Consider the following 27,332-nt stretch of genomic DNA (forward strand, 5'->3'; position numbering starts at 1 on the left):
CAAATTATTATCTAATACACATTTCTACATACGGTATTTTTCAGAGTATAAGACACACCTTTTTTGTTTTTTGTTTTTTTATAATTTTATTTTTTATTTTTTAGACAAACACACATACAAACATACAATGTATTTTCTTTGAACAGAGTATTTGGCCGGTTCACAAATTTAAACAGTGTTTAGTCATTTCAATTAAATTTACAATTTTTATATTTCCTTTTTGCCATATTTATTCCTCATCTATTTTTTTAAAAAACCAATATTACCCTTCTTCCTCATCTCTAATCTTAATCAAATTCAATTTTTCCCTTCTGTTCTATATTATACCCCTTCCCATTGTCATCTATTTTTATATCCATCCTCACATTGGTTAATTATGTAATATTACAATTGTTTAATACAAATTCAACATTTTAATATAAGTCAATTAGTTATATAACTATCTTTTTTTGTATATTAATCAATATGAACATGAATATTCCAATTATTTCCATGCAATCCAATTTCTTACAAATCAATTAATTATATTTACCAATAATAATAAACCAAATAATTTTCCCCATATATTCCTCCAAACCACAACTTAATCATTTCTGCTTCCAACACAATATACAATTAATAGTATCTCAATTATTACAATTCCCTAGTTAAATAGAGCTTTCCCCTTATGTTACTCATTTTCACATCTTAAACTCTCCCAATAACCCAAATAGTTTTGCCCATATAATCCTCCAAATCACAACTTAATCATTTCTACTTTCATCACAATATATAATTAAAAATATTTCAATTGTTACAATTTCCCTAAATTTAAAAATGTTCTAGCTGTTATCCAAGCTACAATTTAATCCTTTTTACTTTCACCACCATATACCATTAAAGATATTTCAATTGTTAGTTTTTACTAATTCATATTTCTAAAAAAATAAAAAAATAAAAACTTATCATCTAGATTTCAAAAATACAAAGACAAATATTCTAATTATTATTCATTTCATTTTTACAATCATGATTTCCCACTTATTTCTTACGACTATTCATATTTCAATTCTAAATATGTATAACATCTTTCTCTTTCATTTCTTTTTCTCCCTTCCCATTTTTATTTTTGCCTTTTTCTTTCTCCTTTTTTTCTTTTGTGTTTTAAAATCTTGAACTCTCCTCTTTTGTCCTAAATTTCCCATTGTTTGAACCTACCTTTTTTGGTGAGGAAAAAGAAGAAAAAGAAATCTTCCTCTGCCTCTGCCTAATTTTGCGACTAACAGCCAAGAGCATGCTTTACTTTCATTTTTGTTTTCAGCATAGCTTGATTAGCACAAGGGAAAAAAAAATCTGCTCCAGTAATTTACCTCTTTGCAGCAAGCAGCAGAGCCCTCTCCAAAACAGCTGAGAGCAAATCAGCTGAGAGTGGGGAGGCCGATCTAATCAACTTGTGCTAATTTTAGGCTGTGCTGAAGCTGAAAGAAGCTGTTTTTTCTTGCTGTTTGCTTGCAAGGTAACTGCTGCAAGGCACAGGCCAAAGGGTGGGGGCCAGTGGGTGGGCGGGGCTACATTTGGTGTATAAGACGCACCTAAATTTTCACCCCCTTTTAGGTGCGTCTTATACTCCGAAAAATACGGTACTTAGCAACGGATATTTTGGGCTCCACTGAGATCATAAGTTGAAGACTAACTGTATAAGATTTTATTATTTTTATTCAAATAAAAATTGTATTGCGATATACTATTTACTTGCTTGTAACAAAAATGAAGATAATATACTACAATCATTGATTTCTAAGAAATAAAATGAAGTAAAATGAAAAATCTTGTGAGATTTTGGCAGTCAAATGCGAGGAGTGGGTGGGAGTGGTGGGGTGGGAAGCAGGGCAGGGGGCGGGGCTGAATCCCACCACTGTGCGGGCCGGATACATTGTGTCAGCAGGCCGTGCCTGGCCCGCGGACGGTGGTTTGAGGACCCCTGCCTTAAAGGAATTGTTTTACAGGTCTATGCAGTGTCTTGCAACATTCTAGCAACTATTTGTCCTTTATTTTTGTGTCTGAGCCATTGCGAAACTGCGCTTGAACCCAGAAAAAAAAAACATCTTTTTGCTACATACTTATGACAAGCAACTATGTATTGTATTTGAGGCACATTGAGAAAGAACGCCAAATGTTCAGGCACCATTGGAGGGAAATGAAACTGAAGGATGGGAGCAATTAAAATTGAATCAATACATCCTCTTCTGGACTACAAATAGACATTGGCAGGATTCAATTAAGTATACTTGAAGGGCTGCTTTTAGTAGTAATCAGTTATGCACGACACAAACAAAAGATCCTCGAAAGAGGATCGGGTTTAATGAACCAAAGGTCAAAGCACCTTTTGAAATAAAATGAAGAACAATAAAGGCACAACATAATTATAATAGATATTTAAAAGACATGAATATTACATTATAATATTTAATAACTAAGTTGTTCCAAGCTTAATACGCAAAACAATAAAGAATCCAGGCAAATTGTATAGGTGTTGGCTTTTAAATAGAGTGCAATGGGAGTGATTTAAATTGTGCCAGATTCCCATTCACATCCATACAATGAAAATTATTTACATTGCATATATTTTAACCAGCATTTTGAATATAAATTACAGCAAATATTTTCCTGATACATAAGGAGAAACTATTGTTTAAAAAAAAAACCCAGTAAAATGAAATGTTCTTGCAATGGAATCGAGAGTTTTCTATTTACTCTGCAATTATTGAACAAAAATGTCTAGAAATATTCAAATTTTGAGTAATAACCGAATGCTGGCAGTACACCTGCTGCTTTTCAAAAAGTTTATTATTGGAATGTATATTAACATTCCTGAAGGACTTCCGGTGGTGACGTTACGCTGTTGTGGGGTGAACGAGCAGGACTCCGCTCATTTTCACCCAATTTTTCGTGTTTTGAGGCCCCCACGGGCGAAATTCGATCCTGGAGTGATCAAAGAAGTAGAGTGGTATCCTCAGAGTTTAATCGGAGAGAGGTGTGAGCTCCCGTTTAGCAAGAGGAACTCTCAGATCAGGCACGGAAGAAATCGGCCTTACATGGCGGATCCAGAGGCATGATGATCCGATGGTTCGAGTAGGAAGAAAAGAGAGGAAAGCAGCTCGAAGGATCAGGAAGAAGAGAAATATAAGAGACAGAAAGGAAAAACTCTCAGCGATTGTGAAACGATGTGATATATCAGCAGTGAATCAAGTCTCCTGGAAGGTGGCGATCTGGCGGTGGGAGCAGAGGCTACAAGCTGTCAAATATCGGAAAGTAACACATGTGAGGTATGAGTGGATTTGGGCTTTTTGTGAAAGATTAACTGGACTTTGATAACGGTGCCTTAAAAGAGAAAACACTCTGCATTCTAGAGAGAAATTCAGCTAGAGAGAACTACAGTGACTGTGCATATTTTAACTGAGACGACATCTCAGCAGCGGCTTCGCGGCAAGGCCAGAGTCGGGGAATGGTGCATTTCCCGACTCCGGGGAATGGGGCGGATGGGCGGAGCCGTGGGAGAAAGATAAGGACACACCGCTTGGCGATGAGAGAGCGGGCAGCGGCTCCAGGGCAAGGCTGGTATCGGGGAATGGTGCATTCCCCGACCTGGTTGAGGCAGGCGGCGAGCAGGCAGCGGCTCCAGGGCCCAAGGGAATGGCACATCCTGGGGCCTGGCCCCTGACCCAAAGCGAAGAGAGAGTGGGTGGCAGAATAGAAATTTAAAAGTTTTTCCTACCGGGTTCTGTGGGTGTGGCTTGGTGGGCAGGGGTCTTGTGACTGAGTGGGCATGGCTGTGAGTGACATTGAGTTGGCCACGCCCACTCAGTCACAGGATACCCCACCACCACCAAGCCACACCCACAGAACCGGTAGGGAAAAATTTCAGATTTCACCCCTGGAAAAAGTATATTATTCATAACTACTTTCAAATGTTATACAGTCAAAAGATTATCCTAGAATAAAATATTAAAAAGTACTTACAAGAGAGAAATGTGCCCAAGATATCAGAGGAAGCTAGAAAAATGTTAAATGATAAAATAACTTTAATAGAGATGAAGGTGGAAATTAAGAAACAAAAAAAATAATAAAACACCAGGGCCAGATGGGATCCTCGTGGAAATATATAAAAAGTTTCAAAAATTATTGGAGGAAACTATGCTAGAAATGTATAATGAAATATCAGAGCGAGCTATAATGCCAAATTCATGGACCAAGGCATTCATAACACTAATTCCACAAGAAGATACAGATAATCAATTTATTAAAAATTATAGGCCAAACTCACTGCTGAATGCTGACTATAAAATCTATGCGACAATCATAGCAGAAAGACTTTAAAATATATTAAATAAGATTATTCATTCGGACCAAAACAGATTTTTACCCAAAAGACAAATAAGAAATAACACAAGAATGAATGTATTAGAGTACTATGAAACCCACCCTGAAAAACAATTAGCACTAATATTGGTAGATGCACAAAAGACTTTCAATAATTTGAATTGGCAATTTCTAACCACACAATTAACCATTATGAAAGTCGGAGAAAAATTTATCAGAATGATCAAGGCAATATATTCAAATCAAACAGCGAAAATAATGATAAACGGAGATCTAACAGAGAAAGTCACCATAAATAAAGGGGTTAGGCAAGGATGCCCACTATCCCCTCTTCTATTTATTCTTTCATTTGAAGTTTTATTGACACAGATTAGGGAAAATCAGGAAATAAACGGGTTAAAAATAAAAAAAGAAGAGTATAAAACACAGGCGTTCACAGATGACATGGCTTTTATAATAGAAGATCCTCTTGAAACAGGAGAAATATTAATTCAGGAAATAGAGAAATTTGGAAAGGTCGCTGGTTTATAAATAAATGAAAACAAAACGAAGATAATAACCAAAAATCTTACAGAAGGCCAAGATAAGGAATTAGAGAGGATATTGGAAATTCAAGTAGTGAAAAAAGTAAAATATCTTGGAATCTGGCTGACAGCAAAAATTTCCTCCATAAAAGAAGATAATTATTCAAAACTATTACAACAAATTCAAAAAAATTTGAGGAATTGGGCAAAACTACAAATATCCCTGGTCGGAAGAATTGCGACCATAAAAATGAGCATCTTACCAAAAATTTTATATTTATTCCAGACTGTACCCATAAAATTAAGGAAAAAGTTTTTTGAATAAATAAAATAATTCTAAAATTTATTTGGCTGAGGGAAAAAGCTAGAATTAATTTAAAACTCCTACAGGATTCCAGAACTAAAGGAGGCTTTGGTCTCCTGGACTGGGTACTTTATTACCAGGCAGCAGCTGTACCATGGCTTAAAGAGTGGATAATTCTAAAAAAATAGAAGAATATTAACGATAGAAGGACATGATTTACAGCGGGGATGGCATGCCTTTATTTGGGAGGGAAAGAATAAAGCCCATAAATATTTTCAGAGACACCAGGTGAGAGATGCCTTATTAGAGATTTGGGTGAAAATTTAAAACAAATTCTATATAAAAATGCCTAGATGGATATCAACTATGGAAGCAATGGTTTACCCCAACCTAATTGATTTGAACAGGATAGTAACTTACAAAGAGCTATTAGATGGGCAAGGGAAACTCAAATCAAATCAGGATCTAAAAATACAAGGAATTAAAATAGACTGGTGGCTGTACCTACAGATTGAAACAAGATATAAAAAAGATTCAGAATATGGGTTTCAAAATGAGCAACAAGAATTAGACAAAGTATTAACAGGTCCTGATGAAAAAATGATTACCAAAACATACAATTGCCTTCTTAAATTTTAAATGGAGGAGGAAACTGTAAAATAAACAATGATAATTTGGGCTAAAAATTTCGGCTATAATACTGAATTGGAGCATTGGGAAAAATTATGGGAAAAAATTATAAAATTAGGATGTCGGCTGCATACAAGGAGAACATTTACAAAATGTTTTATAGATGGCATTTACCCCCGGCAAGATTGGCCAAAATGTTTCCCAATAGACCACCAAATTGCTGGAAATGTAACCACCAACAAGGGCCCTACTACCACATGTGTCGGACATGTCCCAAAGCCAGGGATTATTGGACAAAAATTTAAAAATGGTTGGAGGAAATTGTTGAACAAAAAATTGATATGAAGCCAGAGTATTCCTTTGGGTATAATAAAAGGCAATACAGGCAAAGAAATTCAATACATCTTGCTCCATATAATCACAGTAGCCAGAATCACATTCACCCAATATTGGAAGCAAGAAAACACTCCATCAAACACAATGATTATAAAAAAGGCGTTAGAATACTCAGAAATGGACAAATTAATGATGGAATTAAGGGACAGAGAGGAAACAGTGTATTAAGAGACATGGAACAGATGGTATAATTGGTTTGAAAAGAAGTCTAAAATTAACGTATACTGAATGTACAGAAAAGATAATAAATGGATAAAATGTAAATTTTAGAGTGTAGTAGACATGTAAATATGTATATATTATAAAAATAAATAACTATGAAATAACGTATATGTATAAAACAATAGGCCTGTGGATAAGTTGAAATTAAGAAAAAATTCCGATAACGGAAAGCTGTAATTGTATAATTGTGATTTTAAAGGTTAAAAATGTTGAATAAAAATATTTACCAAAAAAAAAAACCAAACCATTCCCGAAGACTTAAGCTTTTCTATTGACATATTGGCTCTTTCTATTTGCTCATAGTGGGACACGGTGGCTCAGTGGCTAAGACACTGAGCTTGTCGATCGAAAGGTCAGCAGTTTAGCGGTTCAAATCCCTAGTGCAGTGTAATGGGGTGAGCTCCCGTTACTTGTCCCAGCTTTCAGCAGTTCAAAAGTACGTAAAAAATGCAAATAGAAAAATAGGGACCACCTTTGGTGGGAAGGTATCAGCGTTCTGTGCGCCTTTGGCATTTAGCCATGCCAGCCACATGAGCATGGAGATGTCTTCAGACAGCGCTGGCTCTTCGGCTTGGAAATGGAGATAGACTCAGGAACAACTAGCACATATGTGCGAGGGGAACCTTTACCTTTTACTTTTATTTGCTCATAAGGCAGGTAGGCTGTGGAGGCCTATCACTGACTATGGAGGAGAATACTAGGAAAAGGCACGTCCCTCATAAGATAGGTGGTAGCCATAGTAACTAACCAGGAGCTATATCAGGGCAGGAAGGCCAGACAGGATGTACAAACCCAGAGACTTCCAGGAGAAGAGATATTAAACCTCCAGGCCAGCCTGTTGCTACAATATGTGGAAAAAATCTGGACGTCTTGGACTTTCAGTAGAAAATTTGATTTTATGCATTTTTGTTTGTCACGGCTGTGAGGCCTAAGAGGGCAGTACAGCTGTATCTGGTCATGGTCACCCATTTAGCACTGTCCAGGAAGCACATGTAGCTTAAGAAATGCTACGGACATGACTGTATTTATTGAATTTACTGAACAGACTGGCTGCAACATCCTGGGGTGATGATGCCAACACCCTAAGAACAACAGCCTTGGCTTTGGTTTATTCCCCAGCTGAATATTGTGCCAGTGTGTTGCTTAACAGCACTCACACTCAAATGGTTGATGTCCAACTCTGCCAGACAATACATATTATCTGTGGCACTCAGGTGCACTGGTTACCAGTATTTGGCAATATCATACCGCCCCACATTAGAAGACAACAAGCTTTCATTAAGCTACGGTCAAGGATGCTTAATAAGGCCCGCCCTGTTCACCAGGACAATGCATAGTGCATCACAAGATTGAAATCTGGTAAGGCAGCATGAAAAACAACAATTCATCTACCCAATTTAACCTTCAGAATGCATGGAGTGAGGAATGGTCTAAGGTGCCTTTCTGTGGCCTGATCATTGGTGATCCCTCTACCAAACCACTTGTTTTGCCCAACCTCACTCTGTCTGGACAAAATTGAACAGAAGTAGGTGCCATGCTGGAAGAAGTCCCTCTACCCTGTATCATTGAGGATGGAAAGATTTCCCTTTGTTGCAATTATGATGCTGATATGCAAACTATTAAATATATTCTGCATGGCTGCCCATGACATGCATTCCCTGGTTCTCCAGAAGACTTGCACAAAGCAATGCCAGAGGCGATTGCCTGGATAGTTGAATTGGACATCCGGTTATGAGGCCGCTGCCGTACCCCCATAGAAATTTTGTATATACTATAATTACATGGATTGTATGTTTATGTTTACTTCCCCTCTGTCAGGTTTTCATCATATGCTAAATAAATAAATAAGAAGTAGAAAATGAATTAAGCAGAAGAAATAAAACCTTAAAATAACATTGCTAAACATTTCTAGCTAAAAGAAAAAGGCAGTCTGCTGCTCAATGTTAAAAAAAAATTAGATCATCAAGCAATGCCAACCTAATACAAACAGCTTAAGAATTTGACATAAAAACAAACTTTTATCTTCCTAGACTCAAACATTTGCAAGGAAGATAAGTAAAGCCATGAAATAAAGAGACATCTGTTACTTGAGAGGAAGATGACAAATCTAGACGAAGAATTAAAATGCAAATAAATCATATAGACAAAAAAGATATTGTCAAGGGCGTTATGTTATAATTGTAACATTTGGCTATGAAAGTTGGAACAAGTTGGAGTGACAAAACATCGATCCTTTGAATTATGTGCTGAAGAGACTATCTTGGACTACAAGTAGAAGAAATAATTTAATACCAGATAAAATAAAACCAGACTTCACTGGAAGTACAAGTAATGAAGTTATAGCTTCAGTATTTTGGACACACAATGCAAAAGAAAAGCCAAAAGGTCATGGAAAAAGAATATTTGGAAAAATGAAGGCAATAGGTGTCTAGATACAAACACTGATGAAACAAGCAAGAGCTTAAAATAATGCAAAGAAGCAGAATGAACTGTTTTCTCCAGAATGAACTGTCTTCAATGTGACCTTTTAGATCTCTCACTGGATATACATCCAACAGGAACAAGAAGTGCCTCACAGGAGCAGATAAAGGTAAATCCTAGAAAGGCAGGAAATGCATCACTGAACAATGGAAATGAATGCTAGAGAGGAATAAAGCTGCATACAAGGCAAACATAACACTTGTAACAGTGTAGGCATGCAGGGAGGGCAGGGGGAGCACAGGGAAGGGATGCCACATCCCCCCCGCCCGTTTTTGGTCCGAGGCTTCAGGGAGGGCTGCTAGGCCCAAAACGGGGCACAGGGGGGTTGTGCATGCATGCACAGGAGACGGGGAAGCCGGCGCGGGGGGCTGACGCACACATGCACGGGGGGGTGGCGTGCGCATTTTATTATGGGTGTCGGCACGCGCGCACTTTCAGCACACAAGGACAAAAAGGTTAGCCATCACTGCCATAGGATAATGTACAAAACGGTGAAGATAACTCAGTAAGATTAGTGCCTCATTTTAAGTATTTTGCGAAATATAGTACATGCATCAAATCTGTATCATTACAGGTCATATATCTTATCCACACACATAAAAGCAAATTATGCCTACTAAACAATAATCAATATGGATAATTTAGGAATCACTTCTTTAAGTAGAATTTATCTGGCTTCAATTCAGAGAGAGAATGCTAAAGAAACTATCTCTGAAAATTCAAGGGACATGAAGTTTGCCATCCCCTCCCAGAGATGTACCTAACATCCCCACCCCCCGCATCCTCACATACTATTAGCCTTCCACAAAGCAGTCAAATCTGTGTTGTTTGAACACAGCACTCAGAAGTTAGATCCGTTGGGGTTTGTCAGAGCGGGCGGCCATCTGCATTCTAAATGTATTGTTTCTGTTCACTTGATGTTGGTTTTTACATTTACAGTTAAATTGCCAGCAGTCTCATTAAGCTGAATATAGAGGATCTTCTAATAAATATACAAAATGTGTGGATGCTAGCATTATAAATATGGTATCCTAAAATCATTTTCTGATGAACAATATTGTTCATGGATAGCAGTTTTAAAACAATGACAATCTTAATGAATGACCCTTGTGCTTACTCCGGCATATGCAAGCTTTCATGTAACTGAAAAGTGAAAAGCATACAGTACTTGAAAATAAAAAATGGTGTATTACATTTGTATTAACAGACTCAAGCTACGATAATGTGCTTCTAAAAAGAAAACATTGAACTCAGTAACAATACAGATGGTGTGAAGCAGCCCCATACTCTTAGCCGATGACAGTACTCTAGTGTTTTCCAAAACAAGCTGATTCTATCTTTCTTGTGGTATCCGGTGTTTTGCATATTTCAGTCTGATCCTCTGACTCTGTAAGTTCTGAAAATTCTTATATGGGACAGTCATTCTCTTTCTTTGCACGCAGATGCACTTTGCACGCCCACTCAATTCTTAAATCAGAATGTGCCAGTTCAGGAAACAGGGTAGTCTTTGCAAATATATGGCATGCTGGTATTGAAAGCTTTCCACTGAAGATAACACACCTTATTTACTAGTCAAATAGAAAGGCTCTTTTCTGGTGCATTCATTTTCCGCTTAGTTTGGTGTTGTTTTTTGACATAAAGGGATATGTTAAAAAGTATAGTTGAAGCCGCAAATTCTGTCCTATTACTACATTTGATCCATTAGGCTTATCTATGATAACTGAAACATGATGTACAGTGATGCCCTGCCAGTGAGAACTAAAAAGAGAAAACTATTGCAATTTACTAGTCTCAGCCAGTAAAATCAGGGTGTTGTGCACGGCAATGCAACAAACCTGAAGAGCCAGAAATTAACCACTACTGGATATGAAAGTCTATAGAGATGCTCAGTCATCCAGGTCATGCTTGCCCCAAAGGTGTTTTTTCAAGAGGCAACTGGACTTTCTGGTTTTTCTTTGAACACATTTCGCTTGTTATCCAAGAAACCTTTTCAACTCTGACTTCCATTCTTCCATTACCCACCATCCAGTCAGAGCATCCAGTCAGAGCTGAAGAAGCTTCTTGGATGAGAAGTGAAACGTCCTCAAAGAAAAACCAGAAAGTCCAGTTGCCTCTTGAAAAAGCACCTTTGGGATACTGGATATGAAAGCCGTTTTTCTATGTTATTAAATGAAGACAAAATTACTTATCAGGATTCATTTTTATACAGCATTAAATCAGGCTAATTGATTTCGAAACCAATGAAGAATCGCTATGAGGAATGAATTAAATGGCACTACTAACATTGAAAATATTTTAAAAATTGCTTCTAATAAAGTATTTTGCTTTTGCAAAAACTGTTAGATATGCCCACTCTATTTTTTTCCCATTCCTCCTCTTCATTAATGAGAACTCTAGGAATATCTATTCTTTTATCTCAAAATCCGGTTTACAAGAATTGTAAAGTGCTCAAAGTCACTTGATAATGAAATATGCAGCATATAAATATAATAAATAAAATAAAATAAATTTGTGAAAAAAATGTAGCCAGGAGAGGTAAAAAGGAATGAATGTCCACTTTGAAGTACATCTGCTTTTTATTTTTAGCAAGAGAATGAGCAGGCTTAGCAATAATTGGCTTTATACAGTACATTGGTATTTCCCTGGCACCAAATTATTGCTACTATACAAAACAACCTACAATTTTTGATATACCTATGAATGGACACTAATATGTTCTACAATAGCAGAAATATTACAGTAGAACTAAAGTTTCTAACTTAGATGCTTCTTTTTAATATTGATTTTTAGAAAGAATCTCAAAACTTAATGTCTCAGTTAATACAGATGCCTATATTTCATTTTATACATTTTAATTGTGAGTTGCCCAGAGTCACTTTGCAGAGTGAGATGGGCAGCATAAATTTCACCATTATTATATAAATAAGGAGCATGGCTGGTTTGCGTGGTTAGGATGCTGGGATGGAGGTTAGCAAGCTCACGTTTGAGACTCAAGTGCTGCTGTGAGGCGTGGTTGAGCTCCCTTCCTTCACTCCAGCTTCTGCTGGGACATGGAAGGAGCCCCCAACTGGGCATCTCCCAGGCAAGGTGATGTCACCGGCTACTTCTTTTAACTCAGAAGTGCTTGTGACACAAATGCAATGCAATTATATAAATGATACAAAAAACAGAACTGTGCCTAAGAGACCGATTTATATGAACCTCTCCAGATAATCAAGTATAATTACGCTCTCATCCTTTTTTTCCCCCAATAAGTATTAAAACTTAGTTTTACTAGTTACCTTGGAGCCTAAGGAGTGCATTCACCACAGGAGGTGGTTGATGATGTAAGAAGACTTCATCTTTGTACCATCCATCCCTTAGTTCCTGTTTTTTGTTTAGTTTAAATTTTTTAATTTGCATGGTTTTAAAATTTTAATTGTTTTTCCATTCTATTTTTTAGAATTTGCATGTCATCTAGAGCAGTGGTCCCCAACCCCCGGTCCGCGGACCGGTGCCGGGCCGTGGAGTACCTGGCACCGGGCCGCGCAGCGGCCGGGGGACATGAACGCTGCAGCGCAAAGGCTCCTGGGCCGTGCGCAATGGGCCATGCGCAAAAGCTCCTGGGCCGTGCCCCCACCCCTGCACGCGCTCAGCGGGCCGCGGCAATAAAAAGGTTGGGGACCACTGATCTAGAGTCACCTTATTGGGGAGATAAGGTGACATATAAATTTAATTAATAAAATAAAATTTATTAGGTAATACCTTTCTCTTGAAAATGTCACTTAAAATAGCTAGCAATCTCTTAATTTCTCTTTTGAATGACTAGGACTAAAATCATTCTGGATTAAGCATCTTTTTTTTTCCTGTTAGATGATCCACAACCGGTTAAGGACTTGAATATTTTTCTTCAATTTCAGCCCCTAAGAATAGAAGACATTGGTGGAAAGATATTATATCTAGGTCTCCGTTTACTAATTGAAAAAAGAATCATCTTTTTGTGCATCCTCTGTTTATATTTATTTAAATCAAATGTGCAACCACAACTGTATCAATGTTTCCCCTTTCCCACTGCAAAAGACATTCCACATTAACGGCTGTTTACAAAATGCTCACTAACATTTCCAAGATGGATACTGATAGGCCTTCTGCAGTTCTTAAAGAGATAGGAGTACAGACCATCCTATTTGTCTCTTGAGAAACCTATATGCGGGTCAAGAAGCAACAGTGAGAATTGGACATGGAGCCACTGATTGGTTCAAAATTGGGAAAGGAGTCTGGCAAGGCTGTATACTGTCCCCCTGCCTATTTAACTTATATGCAGAGCACATCATGAGAAAAGCAGGGCTAGATGAATCAAAAGTTGGAATAAAGATTGCCTGTAGAAATATCAACAACCTCAGATATGCAGATGATACCACTCTAATGGCAGAAAGTGAAGAGGAACTAAAGAGCTTCTTGATGTGGGTGAAGAAGGAGAGTGCAAAAATTGGCTTGAAACTCAACATCAAGAAAACTAAGATCATGGCATCTGGCCCTCTCAATTCCTGGCAAATAGATGGGGACTAAATGGAGGTAGTGACAGATTTTATTTTCTTGGGCTTCAAGATCACCACAGATGGGGACTGCCAACAAAAGTGTATATAGTCAAGGCTATGGTTTTCCCAGTTGTAATGTATGGCTGTGAAAAGTTGGACCACAAGAAAGGCTGAGCGCCAAAGAATTGAGGCCTTTGAACTATGGTGCTGGAGAAGACTCCTGCGAGTCCCTTGGACTGCAAGACGATCAAACTGGTCAATCCTAGAAAAGATCAACCCTGAATGTTCTTTAGAAGGCCAGATCCTGAAGACGAAACTCAAATACTTTGGCCACCTAATGAGAAGGAAGGACTCCCTGGAGAAGAGCCTAATGCTGGGAAAGACTGAGGGCAAAAGAAGAAGGGGACGACAGAGAATGAAGTGGCTGGACGGAGTCACTGAAGCAGTAGGCGTGAGCTTAAATGGACTCCAGAGGATGGTAGAGGACAGGAAGGCCTGGAGGAACATTGTCCATGAAGTCGCGATGGGTTGGACATGACTTCACAACTAACAACAAAAAGGCCTTCTGTTTTGCCCAGAGAAGGGGGCTACACTTAAACCTTGGCTTTCCAGATAGGACTGAGAAAGATTATAGTGTGTGGTTCTGGAGAGGTGTTGCCAATTCATAGAGATAACGCTGACATATATAATCCAGGGCCTGATACAGCATAAATTTCTCATTTTCCTGTTCTAGAAGGCATGACACTTTTCCTGACAAATCTTGGGGAATTATAATTCATGAAGAAAAATGGTCAGGGTTTTTTTCCCCCTAGTGACATACTGTATGTTATACACCATGAGCCAAAATCATAATCTATATGCAACTCAGCCTCAGCCCCTGAAAAATGCTGGTGTAAAGCTTCATCAAGCTATCGCAAGATGAATTCCCCTAGGGTCAAAGAATCTCCATTTCAATTGCTTACAGTCCTGATTATCTTGCATTCAAGTTTTTTCAATTCCTAGCACTCACACAGATAGATTTTCTCCTAGATGATGGAGTCCTAACCTGTCTTTTCAAGTCTCTTGATGGTGTATTATTCATCATCACTGTAACTGAATCCATTCATTTTGCTGCTGATCATCCTCTTCTCTTTCCTTCCATCTTTCTTAGCATTAGTCTTTTCCAGGAAGCTGGGTCTTCACATAACGTTCCTAAAGTAAGATAATTTGAGCCCATTTGTGTTTCTAATAACAACTCTGAGTTTATTTGTCCAATGGTCCATCAGCCTGTTTTCTTGGCTGTCCATAATTAAAAAATGATTAGGGGACTGGAAGCTAAAACATATGAAGAACAGTTGTAGGAATTGGGTATGTCTAGTTTAATGAAAAGAAGGACTAGGGGAGACATGATAGCAGTGTTCCAATATCTCAGGGGCTGCCACAAAGAGACAGTCAAGCTATTCTCCAAAGCACCTGAAGGCAGGATAAGAAGCAATGGGTGGAAACTAATCAAGGAGAGAAGCAACCTAGAACTAAGGAGAAATTTCCTGACAGTTAGAACAATCAATCTGTGGAACAACTTGCCTCCAGAAGTTACGAATGCTCCAACACTGGAAGTTTTTAAGAAGTTGGATAACCATTTGTCTGAAGGGATATAGGGTTTCCTGCCTAAGCAGGGGGTTGGACTAGAAGACCTCCAAGGTCCCTTCCAACTCTTTTATTCTATATTCTCAGAAGTCTTTTCCAACAGGGCAGTTCAAAAGTATAAATACTCCATCTGCTTCCTATCCTATCCTAAGTACTTTAATATAGGAATTATGTAAATGGTAGCTATTTCTCAGAAATACTATCAGCATCTTTTTCCAAATGGTAAAGTCATTAAGTATCAAGAAGTAAATCTAAGTTTGCCAAAGCCTTTTTTAATTGAGACCCTGCCTTGTGAATTGAGTCTGGCTTTTGCAATTTTATCTCCATGTTCCTGTAAGTGTGCTGTATCATATCTGTAGGGTCTTTCTGTATTATCATGGCTAGAGGAATAGTTTGCAATTTTATTTTACCAAAGCAAAGACAAATAAATTACTACAAAAGTCTTTTCTCCATGGTCTCCATGGCTTTATATTTTAAAATATATAACGTCAGATATCTTGTTTTTTCCCATGGCAAATCATTTAATTATTCAGACTGTGAGCCCATACTAAAGTGTTGCTGCTTGCAAAAAGTACTGTAGGCCATTGTGAAGACTGAAATGAATAACAAGGAGCATGAGAAAAATGAGTAAAATTAAAAATAACATTAGAACAATATGTGCATAGAAGCAAGAGCAAAGCTTTCAACAATGATTTGCCACAAAGCAATGTGTTCACTGTGACCAATGGATTGAATGTTTAAAAATAAAAACAATGGAAGAGAAAAATAACAGTAGGCAATGATTCACGTGCACGTGTTTGGTTCATAAACTGCAAGGAAAAGAACTTCCATAAAGGTATTAATCCCCCCCAAATTATTTTCACATTATGGAGGGTTTGTGTGTGAAGATATCCTAGCTGAATTTTATAAGAAAGCAGCATTCATAGATTAGATTCATAGGTTCAATAAATCATAATGCAGTCTGCTTGGATTAATAGGATCACAAGTCTGCCACTGTGATCTGGGAATCATTCTTTTTACATCTTACTGCAATCTCTATTCCCAACAACTGACAGTTATTTTACACACATTTTAAAAGCAAACAGTTAGCTTAATGTGCCAATACAGCCAATCCTAAAAGAGATTTTTATACTGAGTGCAGCCCCATAGGGATTGTTAGAAAAGAAAAATGATTTTTCTTCATTTTGTTCGGAAATATGACCTCCTGGTGAGAGAAAAGCTAGAAAATGGATAAAAGTAAGAAAGAAGCATCATCTGCCAAACCATGGCAGAAATCAACTTCCTCAATTTTCTTTCTAGTGAGTTTTCTAACAGGCTGTATCTTCATCACAGTTACTTCGTGGTGGCCAATTTATATTAAACTCAATTCAATTTACATGTAGCCCTCATTTAAAGACCACAATTGGGACTGGCACTCCATTGTTAAGCAAGGTGGTTGCTAAGTGAAACCGCAACTGTGTTTACAATCTTAGTCCAGGTTTCCTTTGCTTTATAGACCTTGTTCCTTTCCCTGGCTGTAAACAATGTCATTACCCCCACTACCACCACCAAAAAACCCACCCCAAAACCAAAAATCCAGACTTTGTTGTTTTACACAAGCAACTCAGCAGTGAAAGTCTAAACTACATAACTTGCTAAGTGATAAGATGTGGGTTGGACAGCATTATTACCAGATGGATTCATAAACTGGCCAACCACCTGAACTCAATGTGTAGCAGGGTGGATAAAAATCAATGATTTTTTTAAAAAAATCAAAAAAATCGGATTTTTTGATTTAAATCAGATTTTTTTGATTTAAATCGGATTTTTTTGATTTTTATCAAATTTATTTTAATAAAAAGCTTTTGGGGTAAAAATCTATCATAAGATAGTTTTCTATTTAAGATACATAAATAATTTAGTTTATTCAGCATGAAATGGAGCTTAGTTATGTAGCATGAGGCTGTATATTCTGCAACACTGGGACTATCAGTGAGTCAACAGTGGGTCAAAGGAGTAGCAGAGATGACAGTTGCTCTTTAAAAAGTATGATTTAAATCGAGTTGATTTAAATCAAGCCTTTTTACTAGTGATTTAAATCATGATTAAAATCGTGATTTAAATCAACTTGATTTAAATCAAATCCACCCTGATGTGTAGTCCTTAATCGAACTGTATCTACATGGAGGAGAATATGCAATGGGGTGCCCCAAGGCTCTGCTTAGGCCCAGTACTCTTCAATATCTTCATCAAAGATTTAAATGAAGGGATAGATGGGAACTCATCAAATTTGCAGATGACACCAAGCTGGCAGGAATAACCAACACTCCAGAAGAGTTTAAAATACAATAGGATCTTGACAGATTTGGACACTGGGCCCCATCAAACAAAATGAAATTCAAAAGACCTCACTTGGAATACTGTATCCAGTTTTGATTGGCATGATGTAAAAAATGATGTTAATACTCTAGAAAGAGTATAGAGAAAAGCAACAAAGATAATTAGGGGACTGGAGGCTAAAACTGGTGCCATCGCTGGCTATTGGGGGCGAGTTATTGGCCCCCACGGATAGGGCTCGCAACTTGGGCGTCCTCCTGGATGCACGGCTATCTTTAGAAGAGCATATGACGGCCGTGGCCAGGGGGGCTTTTTATCAGGTCCGCCTGATTCGCCAGTTGCGTCCCTTTCTGGATCGGGATTCCTTACGCACAGTCACTCAGGCACTCGTCACTTCCCGCCTGGACTACTGCAATGCTCTCTACATGGGGCTCCCCTTGAGGAGTACCCGGAGGCTCCAACTGGTGCAGAATGCGGCCGCGCGGGGGATTATGGGAGCGAGGGGTCGCTCCCATGTGACACCTCTCCTGCGTGAGCTGCATTGGCTTCCAGTGGTCTTCCGGGTGCGCTTCAAGGTGTTGGTTACCACCTTTAAAGCGCTCCATGGCATAGGACCTGGGTACTTGCGGGACCGCCTTCTGCCACCGATAGCCTCCCACCGTCCAGTACACTCCCACAGAGAGGGACTCCTCAGGGTGCCGTCGGCCAGGCAATGTCGGCTGGTGACCCCCAGGGGGAGGGCCTTCTCTGTGGCAGCTCCCGCCCTCTGGAACCATTTGCCCCCGGAGATAAGAAGGATATCGGATCTTTGGGTCTTTCGCCGTGCCCTGAAAACTCTTCTTTTCCAGCAAGCAGGGCTGGCGTAAACCCCGCCACCTTTTTTAGTTTTTAATTGTTATTAATTGTTTAGTTTTAATCTGTTAATGGGTTTTAATTCGCATTGTTTTAATTCGGGCCAAAGTATATAATTCTTTTAATTAATTTTAAATTTTGTATTGTTATGTATTTTAGTTCTGGCTGTGCACTGCCCTGAGTCCACTAGGAGAAGGGCGGTATATAAATTGAATAAATAAATAAAATAAATAAAATAAAATAAAACAGCTGCAAGAATTGAATATGTCTAGTTTAATGAAAAGAAGGACTAGGGATGTTATGGGAGCAGGGTTCCAATATTTCAGGGGCTGCCACAAAGAAGAGGGAGTCATCTTATTCTCTAAAGCACTTGAAGACAGGACAAGAAGCAATGGATGGAAACTAATCAAGGACAGAAGCAACTTAGAACTAAGGAGAAATTTTCTGACAGTTAGAACACTGGAATGACTTGCCTCCAGAAGTTGTGGATGCTCCAACAGTGGAAGTTTTTAAAAAGAAATTGGACAACCATTTGTATGAAATGGTACAGGGCAGTGGTGAAATCTGAACTGGCTTGCTACCGGTTTGCTAATCACGCATACGTGCTGCGCGCCAAGCATGTGCTGCATGAATGCATGCGCACCAAATGTACGCTTTTTGCGCATGTGCGGTGCACACCAAACACACCCTGCCCATTTAAAAAGCTAAGCTACAATCCGACGATCAGCTGTTCCACCCAGTTTAGCTAACTACCAGTTCGCCCGAACTGGTAGCTTTTATTTTAACTACCGGTTCACCCGAACCAGAGCAAACCGGTAGAATTTCATCCCTGGTACAGGTTTTCCTGCCTGAGCAGGGGGTTGGACTAGAAGGCTTCCAAGGTCCCTTCCAACACTGTTATTTTGAAAAGTTTTAACTCACAAAATGCAAAAATTACTTTATTACCTCCATTATATGCCCAAAACACCCCTTGGGATCAATCACCCCAAGTTTAAAATTCACTGCTTTATCTAAAGCTTTCATACATTCTGGACTTTAGAATTAGCTACTCCCAAAATCCAGAACCAATTCCCTGGTGACCTTATGAGCCTTATCAGCATCAGTCCACCTTTGAGGAATTCCTAAGACGTCTTCACCAAGCTTTCAATTATCTCCTTATAAATCAAAATGTGTCCTTTAGAATGCACAGTCCTTTAGAGCAGGGGTCTCCAACCTTGGCAACTTTAAGACATGTGGACCAACTCCCAAAGCTGGCTGAAGTATTCTGGGAGTTGAAATTCACAAGTCTTAAAGTTGCCAAGGTTGGAGACCCGTGCTTTAGAATGCAGAGTCATCTAATCTTCTGCAGCTCAAACATTTGTTATATGGATCCACCTTTCTTCCGCAAAGGACTAAAGAAAATTAATGCAGGGTCTCTTTATGAATAAAAGTCCTTAGAAGTTAGCAGTTAAATTACAAAAAAGTGCTCTATGCTGACAGATGTTTTGCTGCTCTCAGGTTCACTTCATGACTATACTATCCATATGTTGCCAGGCTAATCAGCACTTTAAAAGAAACAGAGGGCCTCAGTTATATTTGGAAGCTGATTGAAATGTTTCTGAATACAACAGGATACCGGGACTTCTTTGCTAAAATTACTTTCAGTGTTCTTGAAATATAAGGCTTGCATAGATCAGAAGGCCAGACTGCCTAGCTTTCATGTTCCAATCAGCCCAAGAATCAAATGACAGTGAAGATGGGCCCGTCAACCTTTAGCTTAGTTATTGATAAAGCATGTTTATTCTGGAGGCCATGGATGACTTGGCATTCTATATATTAAGGAGAAAAGATTGAGATTTCTCCAAGCTCTGTTTGGCAGTCAATCTATGAAATAGCATGCTAAAGTTGATGGATAGGAATTCTGTGTGACATTGAGTATAAGTAGTATTATCTCATTGACCAGAACATTCAACCAACTCTATGACTATTTAAAACAGAGGCGTCAAACTCATGTCGTCACGGAGGCGTCACATAACGTATTGGGACTTTTTCCCCCTTCACTAAACTGGATGTGGGTCAGCGCCGGCCAGGAGTTTGACAGTCCTGATTTAAAGTGCCTCTTGCTCCAATTGAGAGGCTGGATCACTGTAAAGTTACAGGCTTATAAGTGGCATCTGTGGCAAGGAGAATATTTGCATGATTATAGGCACATCCCATCTTAAGTGGAAATGCCCTCAAAAAGTGTCCAAAATTACAATTAGCACAAAGTGTGGTAGTTAAGCTATTAACTGGTACAAGGAATAAAGATTTTTATTTTATTTATGTCCCAGTTTTATTATTTTTATAAATAACTCAACAACAGCAAACAAACAGAATATCCCTTCCTTCTATTTTTACCACAACTCTATAGGTGGGTTGGATTGAGAGAGTGTGACTAACCTAAAGTCACCTAGGCAACTCACAGTCTCCTGGTTTCTAACTGGGTGCCTTAACCACTAGATCAAAATGGCTATTTTAAAGATACCCTGTCAGGGTTCCAAGTAACACCTCCAACGAAATCAAACTATGAGGCTTGAAGTTCCTCAAAGCTAACTTTTATTAGAGATGTCATATTAGCAGATCTGAGAAAACCCGAATCGGAGAGTTTCCGGGTTGTCCTCACTCAAAAGAAAGTTCAAGTCCTTGCCTCTCACCCACATGTCCATCACATGAACCAAACAGGTACTCTCCAGAACAGAAGATACCTCCTCATTCTTCTCAGCACAGCTGCAGGGCACAACGGCCTTGACTTTCTAAAAAGAATTTTATTTTGACTACATATCCTCTTCCCTCTATACAATCCCCCCTCCCAGTTTCCCAGTAGAATTTGTGGCAGGCCTGGTGCCTGAAGGCTCAAAGGTAGAAAGATGGCTTCCAGGTCTGATAACCCTGCTTTTAGAAGTTTATCTATCTGGTGTACAGGAGAGAACCTTCTTTGGTATTCCCTGGATATTAAAGGTACTCTTCAAGGAGATGTCTTTGGTTCATCTAAATATTCAGGAAATGGGTGGAAAGATCATATCTTGCCCAAAGCTTTTCCATGTAACTGAAATAATTTTCATTTTACTTCAGATTTTAACTTCATTTGTTTCAAATATTTATTTCAAATGTTTATATAGCCACCCACTTTACATCCAACCGTTCCCAATCAATAGTTAAAGCAACATTAACAATAAACAATCTAATACATACATCTATCTATTTATTTAAAACTTTGCATATAGTTTTATGTTCTATAAATTTTTCTTGTTAGCAACTGTGGTAAGGCATTTGAGTGTTCCATGCTTAGATAGACAGGATGCAAACTGAACAAATATTCATCAACTACTTAATAAAAAACCCAGAATCTATTTTATCCTAAACCACAAATTACAGAATAAATGTTATGGTAATTGGAAAATAAAATTGTGTTAATGGATCACCTGCAATCCAGATTCCTAGAAATCAAAATGGGAAAAAGTATTCTTAAAATCCACAAAATTTTAGCATCAATCCAACACTCTTGCAGTTGAATACTAGTCTCATTTCTTGCATTTGAATGGCACAGATTTGAGGAAGAAGTACTGTAATTCCAGTCTGAGGTAAGAGATTTGCAGGATATAAATGTTTCTTTTATTCAACTATGTATTATCCAACCTCACAAAAAAAGTCAATTCCATAAAATACATCTTGTTTCTTCATTTTTCAAGGTTACATTTAAATTAGGTCCAGGCAATCTTTTCTGGAATTGTGATTCTGTCAGCATTTCAACCTGCATTTACTCTAGTAAATCAACATCGAAACCTGACAGATTCTCAAATAGGAAAAGATAAATCTATAAGAAACCATGAAAGCAATTTGAAAGGCTCTAAAAAGAAAGGGAACTGATTAATAAAGTTTTTTTACTTATTTCCAGATGTGGTTGACTTTAATCATTTCCAATAACTGGGGGCTCACAAAGACATTATAAATCAAGACGGTTAGACACTGGTTTACAATCTTATTTATCATTGTTCTTCAGAACAATGATAAATAACAATATCCATATGTCCTATTTTCTGATTGTTTTAAATAATGCAGAAAGAGACTGGATATTTTAGAGATGAAAATAAAATTTATCTTTGTAAATTTAATCTGCTTAATTTCAAATGATTTATTCTGTTACTTACTTACACATTTCGGTTGAATATATGTAATTATTCCAAAGAGCTTGGGATATTTGATTTCTCATCCTCAACTTGATAATCCCCAAATATGATTTTATCTACAAATCTGAAAGGTAGCATATTGAGTAGGACTGGTTTGCAAAATAATTTTTAACTTCTAGATTCACAAACTATGCCATACTAACTAAACAGTACCCATTAAAATGCTACCCGTTTTAAGTCAAAACAATCTGGGGATGGCAGAAATATCATTCTCCCCCCCAAAAAGCATTTCCTCATAGGTAGACTACTGGGCAGTGTATGGCAAGGGTACCACAGGGTACCATTAAGTGAGGCATGATCTATTTGTACATTGTTTCCATTTGTTCACATTACATATGCATCCACTTATATTGTTTCACATTTGTATATTTGAGTTCAATAGGGCCAGAGCTTTCATTCCTATTCAGCATCTTTTTCCCTAGAAAATACTTTGCTAAGATTCTCATGGTGCTTCTGTATACCAATATTATCTCCTCACGTAAGATTAAACATTAGATTTTCCACTAGAAGGGTAAGTTTGGTTTCATGAATCATCTTCTTTTAACAACCCCATAATCCCTTGTGGAATGGAGTCTGGGCAACTGAATGGAGCTGAGTGTTTACTGGCCGGATGCTCTTCCTGTCGCCAATGCAGAGTTATATTCAGCAGATACATTCTCATCATGCCCAGAGAGAGAAATATTTGCCTCAACCTAGGATCGAACTCACAGCCTCCTGATTGTGAGGCGAGTGCTCCACTTCTAGGCCACCGCACCACTCAAGTTTGTTTTCATGAATGATGTAATAGATGTGCCATGGAAGCATATCAAAGATTGCAGAGGTAAAGAATCCCTCACATACAGCTTAACTCTTGATGACCAGATGGGTACGTCCATGTGATTTGCCCCTGCTTTCTTCAACTTCCCACACTAGTCTTTAGTCTGAAGTTCCTCATGTTTCCTGTCCAGCTAACAAAGTGCAATTTCATTGAGTTCCTCTGAGAACTGTGACTGGTTGCTTGCCAATGTAGTATGGGTTATATAAAAGATCATTTTAAAATGTAAGCCATTGTTAAGAGATGAAGCATACTTAGCTTTTAAATTAATACAATCTGACTTCATCCAACAGCCTTTTCATTTTGTTGCAATTTGCAAGAAGCAAAATTATCATTCATTTATACTTCCCCGTTCCATCTTATGTCCTGGTAGATACATTGGATGTCTTCAGGAACACGGTCTGCTGTCTGCTTGATATAACACGACATTTTAAATTTCCTATCCTGCCTTTGTTTTACTAGTATGTCAGTCTCGTACATCCAACCATATTTGTGAAAGCAACCTTTTGGAAAACTGTTCATATTTGCATTCAGTTTTCATTAATAAATTGGGAAAAATGGTATAGCTAACCAAAAGGCTTCCTGCTGAGCTCTGAGCATCATTTATTAGGCTAGTTTTCCTTGTGGTTTTCTTCTTCCTCTTCTTCCAAGCAAATGGCATCATCATGAAGCAACGGGGGGTGGGGGGTGGGGGGGGAGAAACCAAGAGAATTTTCAAAATTGAAAAAAAACATGAATATTTTTCTTCGAATATGGCTTGCATTAGGCTTGTCAATAGGCCTAGAACTGAGGAATTATGCTTCAAGTCTACCCTCAGTCACAAAGTTCCTAGTATGAGTTTGGGATTGTTGGTTATCTCACCACCTGAGATACCAAGAAAATTAGTGTGTGTGTGTGTGTGTGTGTGTGTGTGTGAGAGAGAGAGAGAGAGAGAGAGAGAGAGAAAGAGAGAGAGAGAGAGAGAGAGAGAGAGAGAGAGAGAGAGAGAGAGAGAGAGAGAGAGAGAGAAATTGCTATTGCCTGCAGATTTAAAACAAACTCTCTCTGTATCAGAAAAAGATCAGAAATTTAAAATCCCAGACTTTAGGCATTCTAAATTTTTAATTATTAAAAATAAGTAAGGAATACCATTATACAATATGCCTTTACCTATTTTTGTATTATTATACAGATGGACCAACGGTAAAACAAAAGAATCTGGGGTGCTGGAGCAACTCATATAAAAGTAGGGTATCTAAGAGTATTCAACTTTGACGAAAGTTAAGGAAAACAAACAATGTATATTGCGAGGAAAGTAGTAAGGCGTTATTCTGTATTATTTCTAATATCATAGTACCGTGATGGCAAACCTCTCTGCGGGCATGCGCATCATTGCCAGCTGTTCTTCTAATCTTCGTGCATGCCGGAGCCCCGAAAACCCAAAGACCACCTGATCTTCAGGTTTCCGGGGCTCCGGTGCGCACGAAGACTAGCTGGCCTCCTCGCATGCACGCCAGAAGACCAGCTGGTCTTCGAGTTTCCGGGGCTCTGGCATGCACGCACGCACACACATACACACATTCCGGTTTGAGCACTCGGTGCTAAAAAGGTTCACCATCACTGTCATAGGCTTTTTAAAAAAGGAGGGGAGCAACTAAGTTTTAAGCAGCTAACGTGGAAGTCTCCCATAAAGATTTCTAGCTGGAGAAGAAAGTTGTGAAAACATGAATGTTTTTTTCTATATACTAGGGGTGTCAAACTCAAGACTCGGAGGCCGGATCCAGTCCGCAAGGTGGTTAGATCTGGCCCAGGAGGCTGCCCTGGAAACAGCAAAGGACCAGCCCGCAATGCCTCTGCCAGCAAAAAACAGAGCTTGGAAGGGCTGCGTGAGGCCCTCCTGAGCCCTGTTTTCCCTGGCAGAGGGTTTCAGGAGGTCGTCGCAGCCAAAAAAGGAGCTCAGGAGCCCGTTTTCACTGGCAGAGCGCTTGGGCCGCCACAGGTGCCCCTGACCCGAGTGATGTCGAGCTGGCCTCACCTACATGGCCACGCCCACTCCAGCCCCCAGAGGTCAAACACAACCCTGATGCGACCCTCAATGAAATCAAGTTTGACACCCCTGCTATACACTATCTTGACAAGTAAAATAATCTGATTATAAACATACATTCTGGGGACAAGTTAAAAGGGCTTCCTAATTACACAAAACTTCTTTATCTTTTAAAATATTTTTAACAAGAAAAATGTGGATAAAAGCCATCTGAGACCATTCACACTTTTATAAAATTAATACAATACCTATACCCAGACAACTTTTCTATTTGAACATTCTTCCAAATCTCATGTTCAGAAGAAGTTAAGTTTGACCATACATGATATGGAACACAACGATTCAAAATCTTAGGAACTGAGTTTCCATAGCAGCTTAAATATATGAGACAATATTAGGAAACTTGGGTTTGTTTTCCTTCTAGAAAATCTAAATCAATTCAGCTTGCTGCAAATACCCTTTTGAGATTCTTTCAGAAGGCAGCCCTATGGTTAGTTTTATCACAATACTTTCAGCAGCAGCACGCTGAAAACTTCCTACATAACTAAAAGGGCTCCTAGGCCCGCTTGACACCAGGAATTCAAGGTCTTTTATCAATAGCAAGCTTTGTGAGACATTGGGATTATCACAGCAGCTGATCCAAAATAGGGTTGTGCAAATGCCCATAGCTAAATGGATAAACAAGCTGATATAAAATAATCATAAAGTACTTTAGAAGGAGAAAACCAAAGACAATTGACCATTTGTATAATGTTTGGAACTGTTGTATCCTGCAAAACTCTTGATCAAATATAATGAGCCTAATAGCAAACCACATGGAGGTTAGGACTCTACTAATGTCCTTAATGGATAGTGATAAAAAATAAGTTTGTCCCTTTGTACAGTATTTCTAGACTGGATCATCTAATGGCAAGACCTATTGCATTAAAGAATATTAATGTTGTTCTGGGACAGTGAATAATATCTGTCCCTGTGGGCCTTTGCGAATCATCCCAAATAAGCATAAAAGCTTGAAGAGTACACTGGCAGCTTAAAATCAGTGACAAGTTTCCATATCTTTTGGCAATGGTCCTTCCATAGAAAAAAACCTGGTTCTGCACTTTACTACCATAGCATTGGGGGGGGGGGTGAAACATCTGTTAGAACAATTACTGTTTTCCTAACTTGTGTTACAAAAAGATAATTGCTTCATCTTTTTAAATGCACTAAAAAAGATTCTTGTGTATGAAAAGACATATGGTTACGATTTGGATATTTGAAGGCATGAAGCAATTTATCCTTTTGCAGGAGCAGAGTTTTATATAAACCAGAATACTATTATAAAAGCTACCGGCTGAATTATAGGATCCTCTGGTCCAGAAACTTTAGAGTCATTTTTAGCCCCAGATCGGAATGTCAGCTCTCCAGACTGATAAGCAACATAGAAGGTCAGGTTTTGCTGAAAAGGATATTGACTTGGTTCATTCTTCACACCCAGCTGTTATTGTAATATTTTTGTGCAATTACTACATTTCTAATACTACATACAGATCAAGGCAGCACATCTCAAAAACACTATTAAATGACTGAGAAGAATGCCAAGAAGATAATTTAAATTATCAGGCACAGAAGTCATGCTTTGTGCCAAATATGTCAATTAGATTTTCTCTCTTCACCATATTTCTCAAGAAAAGTCAAGAAGAATGCACTACTATACAGAACATTAGGAAACAATTCATACAAGTAATTCCCTGTCTAAAAGAACCCAGAATATTGCCCATATACTTGTTAGTCACAAGGTTCAAGACTCTCTAATGCAGGCGTGTCAAACTCAATTTCATTGGGGGCTGCATCAGGGTTGTGTTTGACCTCAGGAGGCCGGGGTAGATGTGGCCAGCTCGATGTCACTCATGTCGGGGGTGCCTGTGGTGGCCCGAGCGCTCTGCCAGTGAAAACGGAGCTCCCAAGCTCCATTTTCAGATGCGACGGCGTCCCTCTGCCAATGAAAATGGAGCTCAAGAGGGTCGCTCCGGCCCTCTTGAGCTCCATTTTTGCTGGCACCATGGGCCAGTCCTTTGCTA

The 27,332-nt window shown here is 38.6% G+C and overlaps 1 protein-coding gene across 4 annotated transcripts in view; it reads right to left on the minus strand.

The window, feature by feature from the left end:
* ZNF831 (zinc finger protein 831) overlaps positions 1–27,332 on the minus strand; it is a 78,636-nt gene that overhangs the window by 15,364 nt on the left and 35,940 nt on the right. The window lies entirely within an intron of this gene.

The sequence above is a fragment of the Pantherophis guttatus genome, chromosome 3 (genome assembly GCF_059756535.1).
Source record: "Pantherophis guttatus breed Tessera chromosome 3, ASM5975653v1, whole genome shotgun sequence".
Classification (NCBI taxonomy): Eukaryota; Metazoa; Chordata; class Lepidosauria; order Squamata; family Colubridae; genus Pantherophis; species Pantherophis guttatus.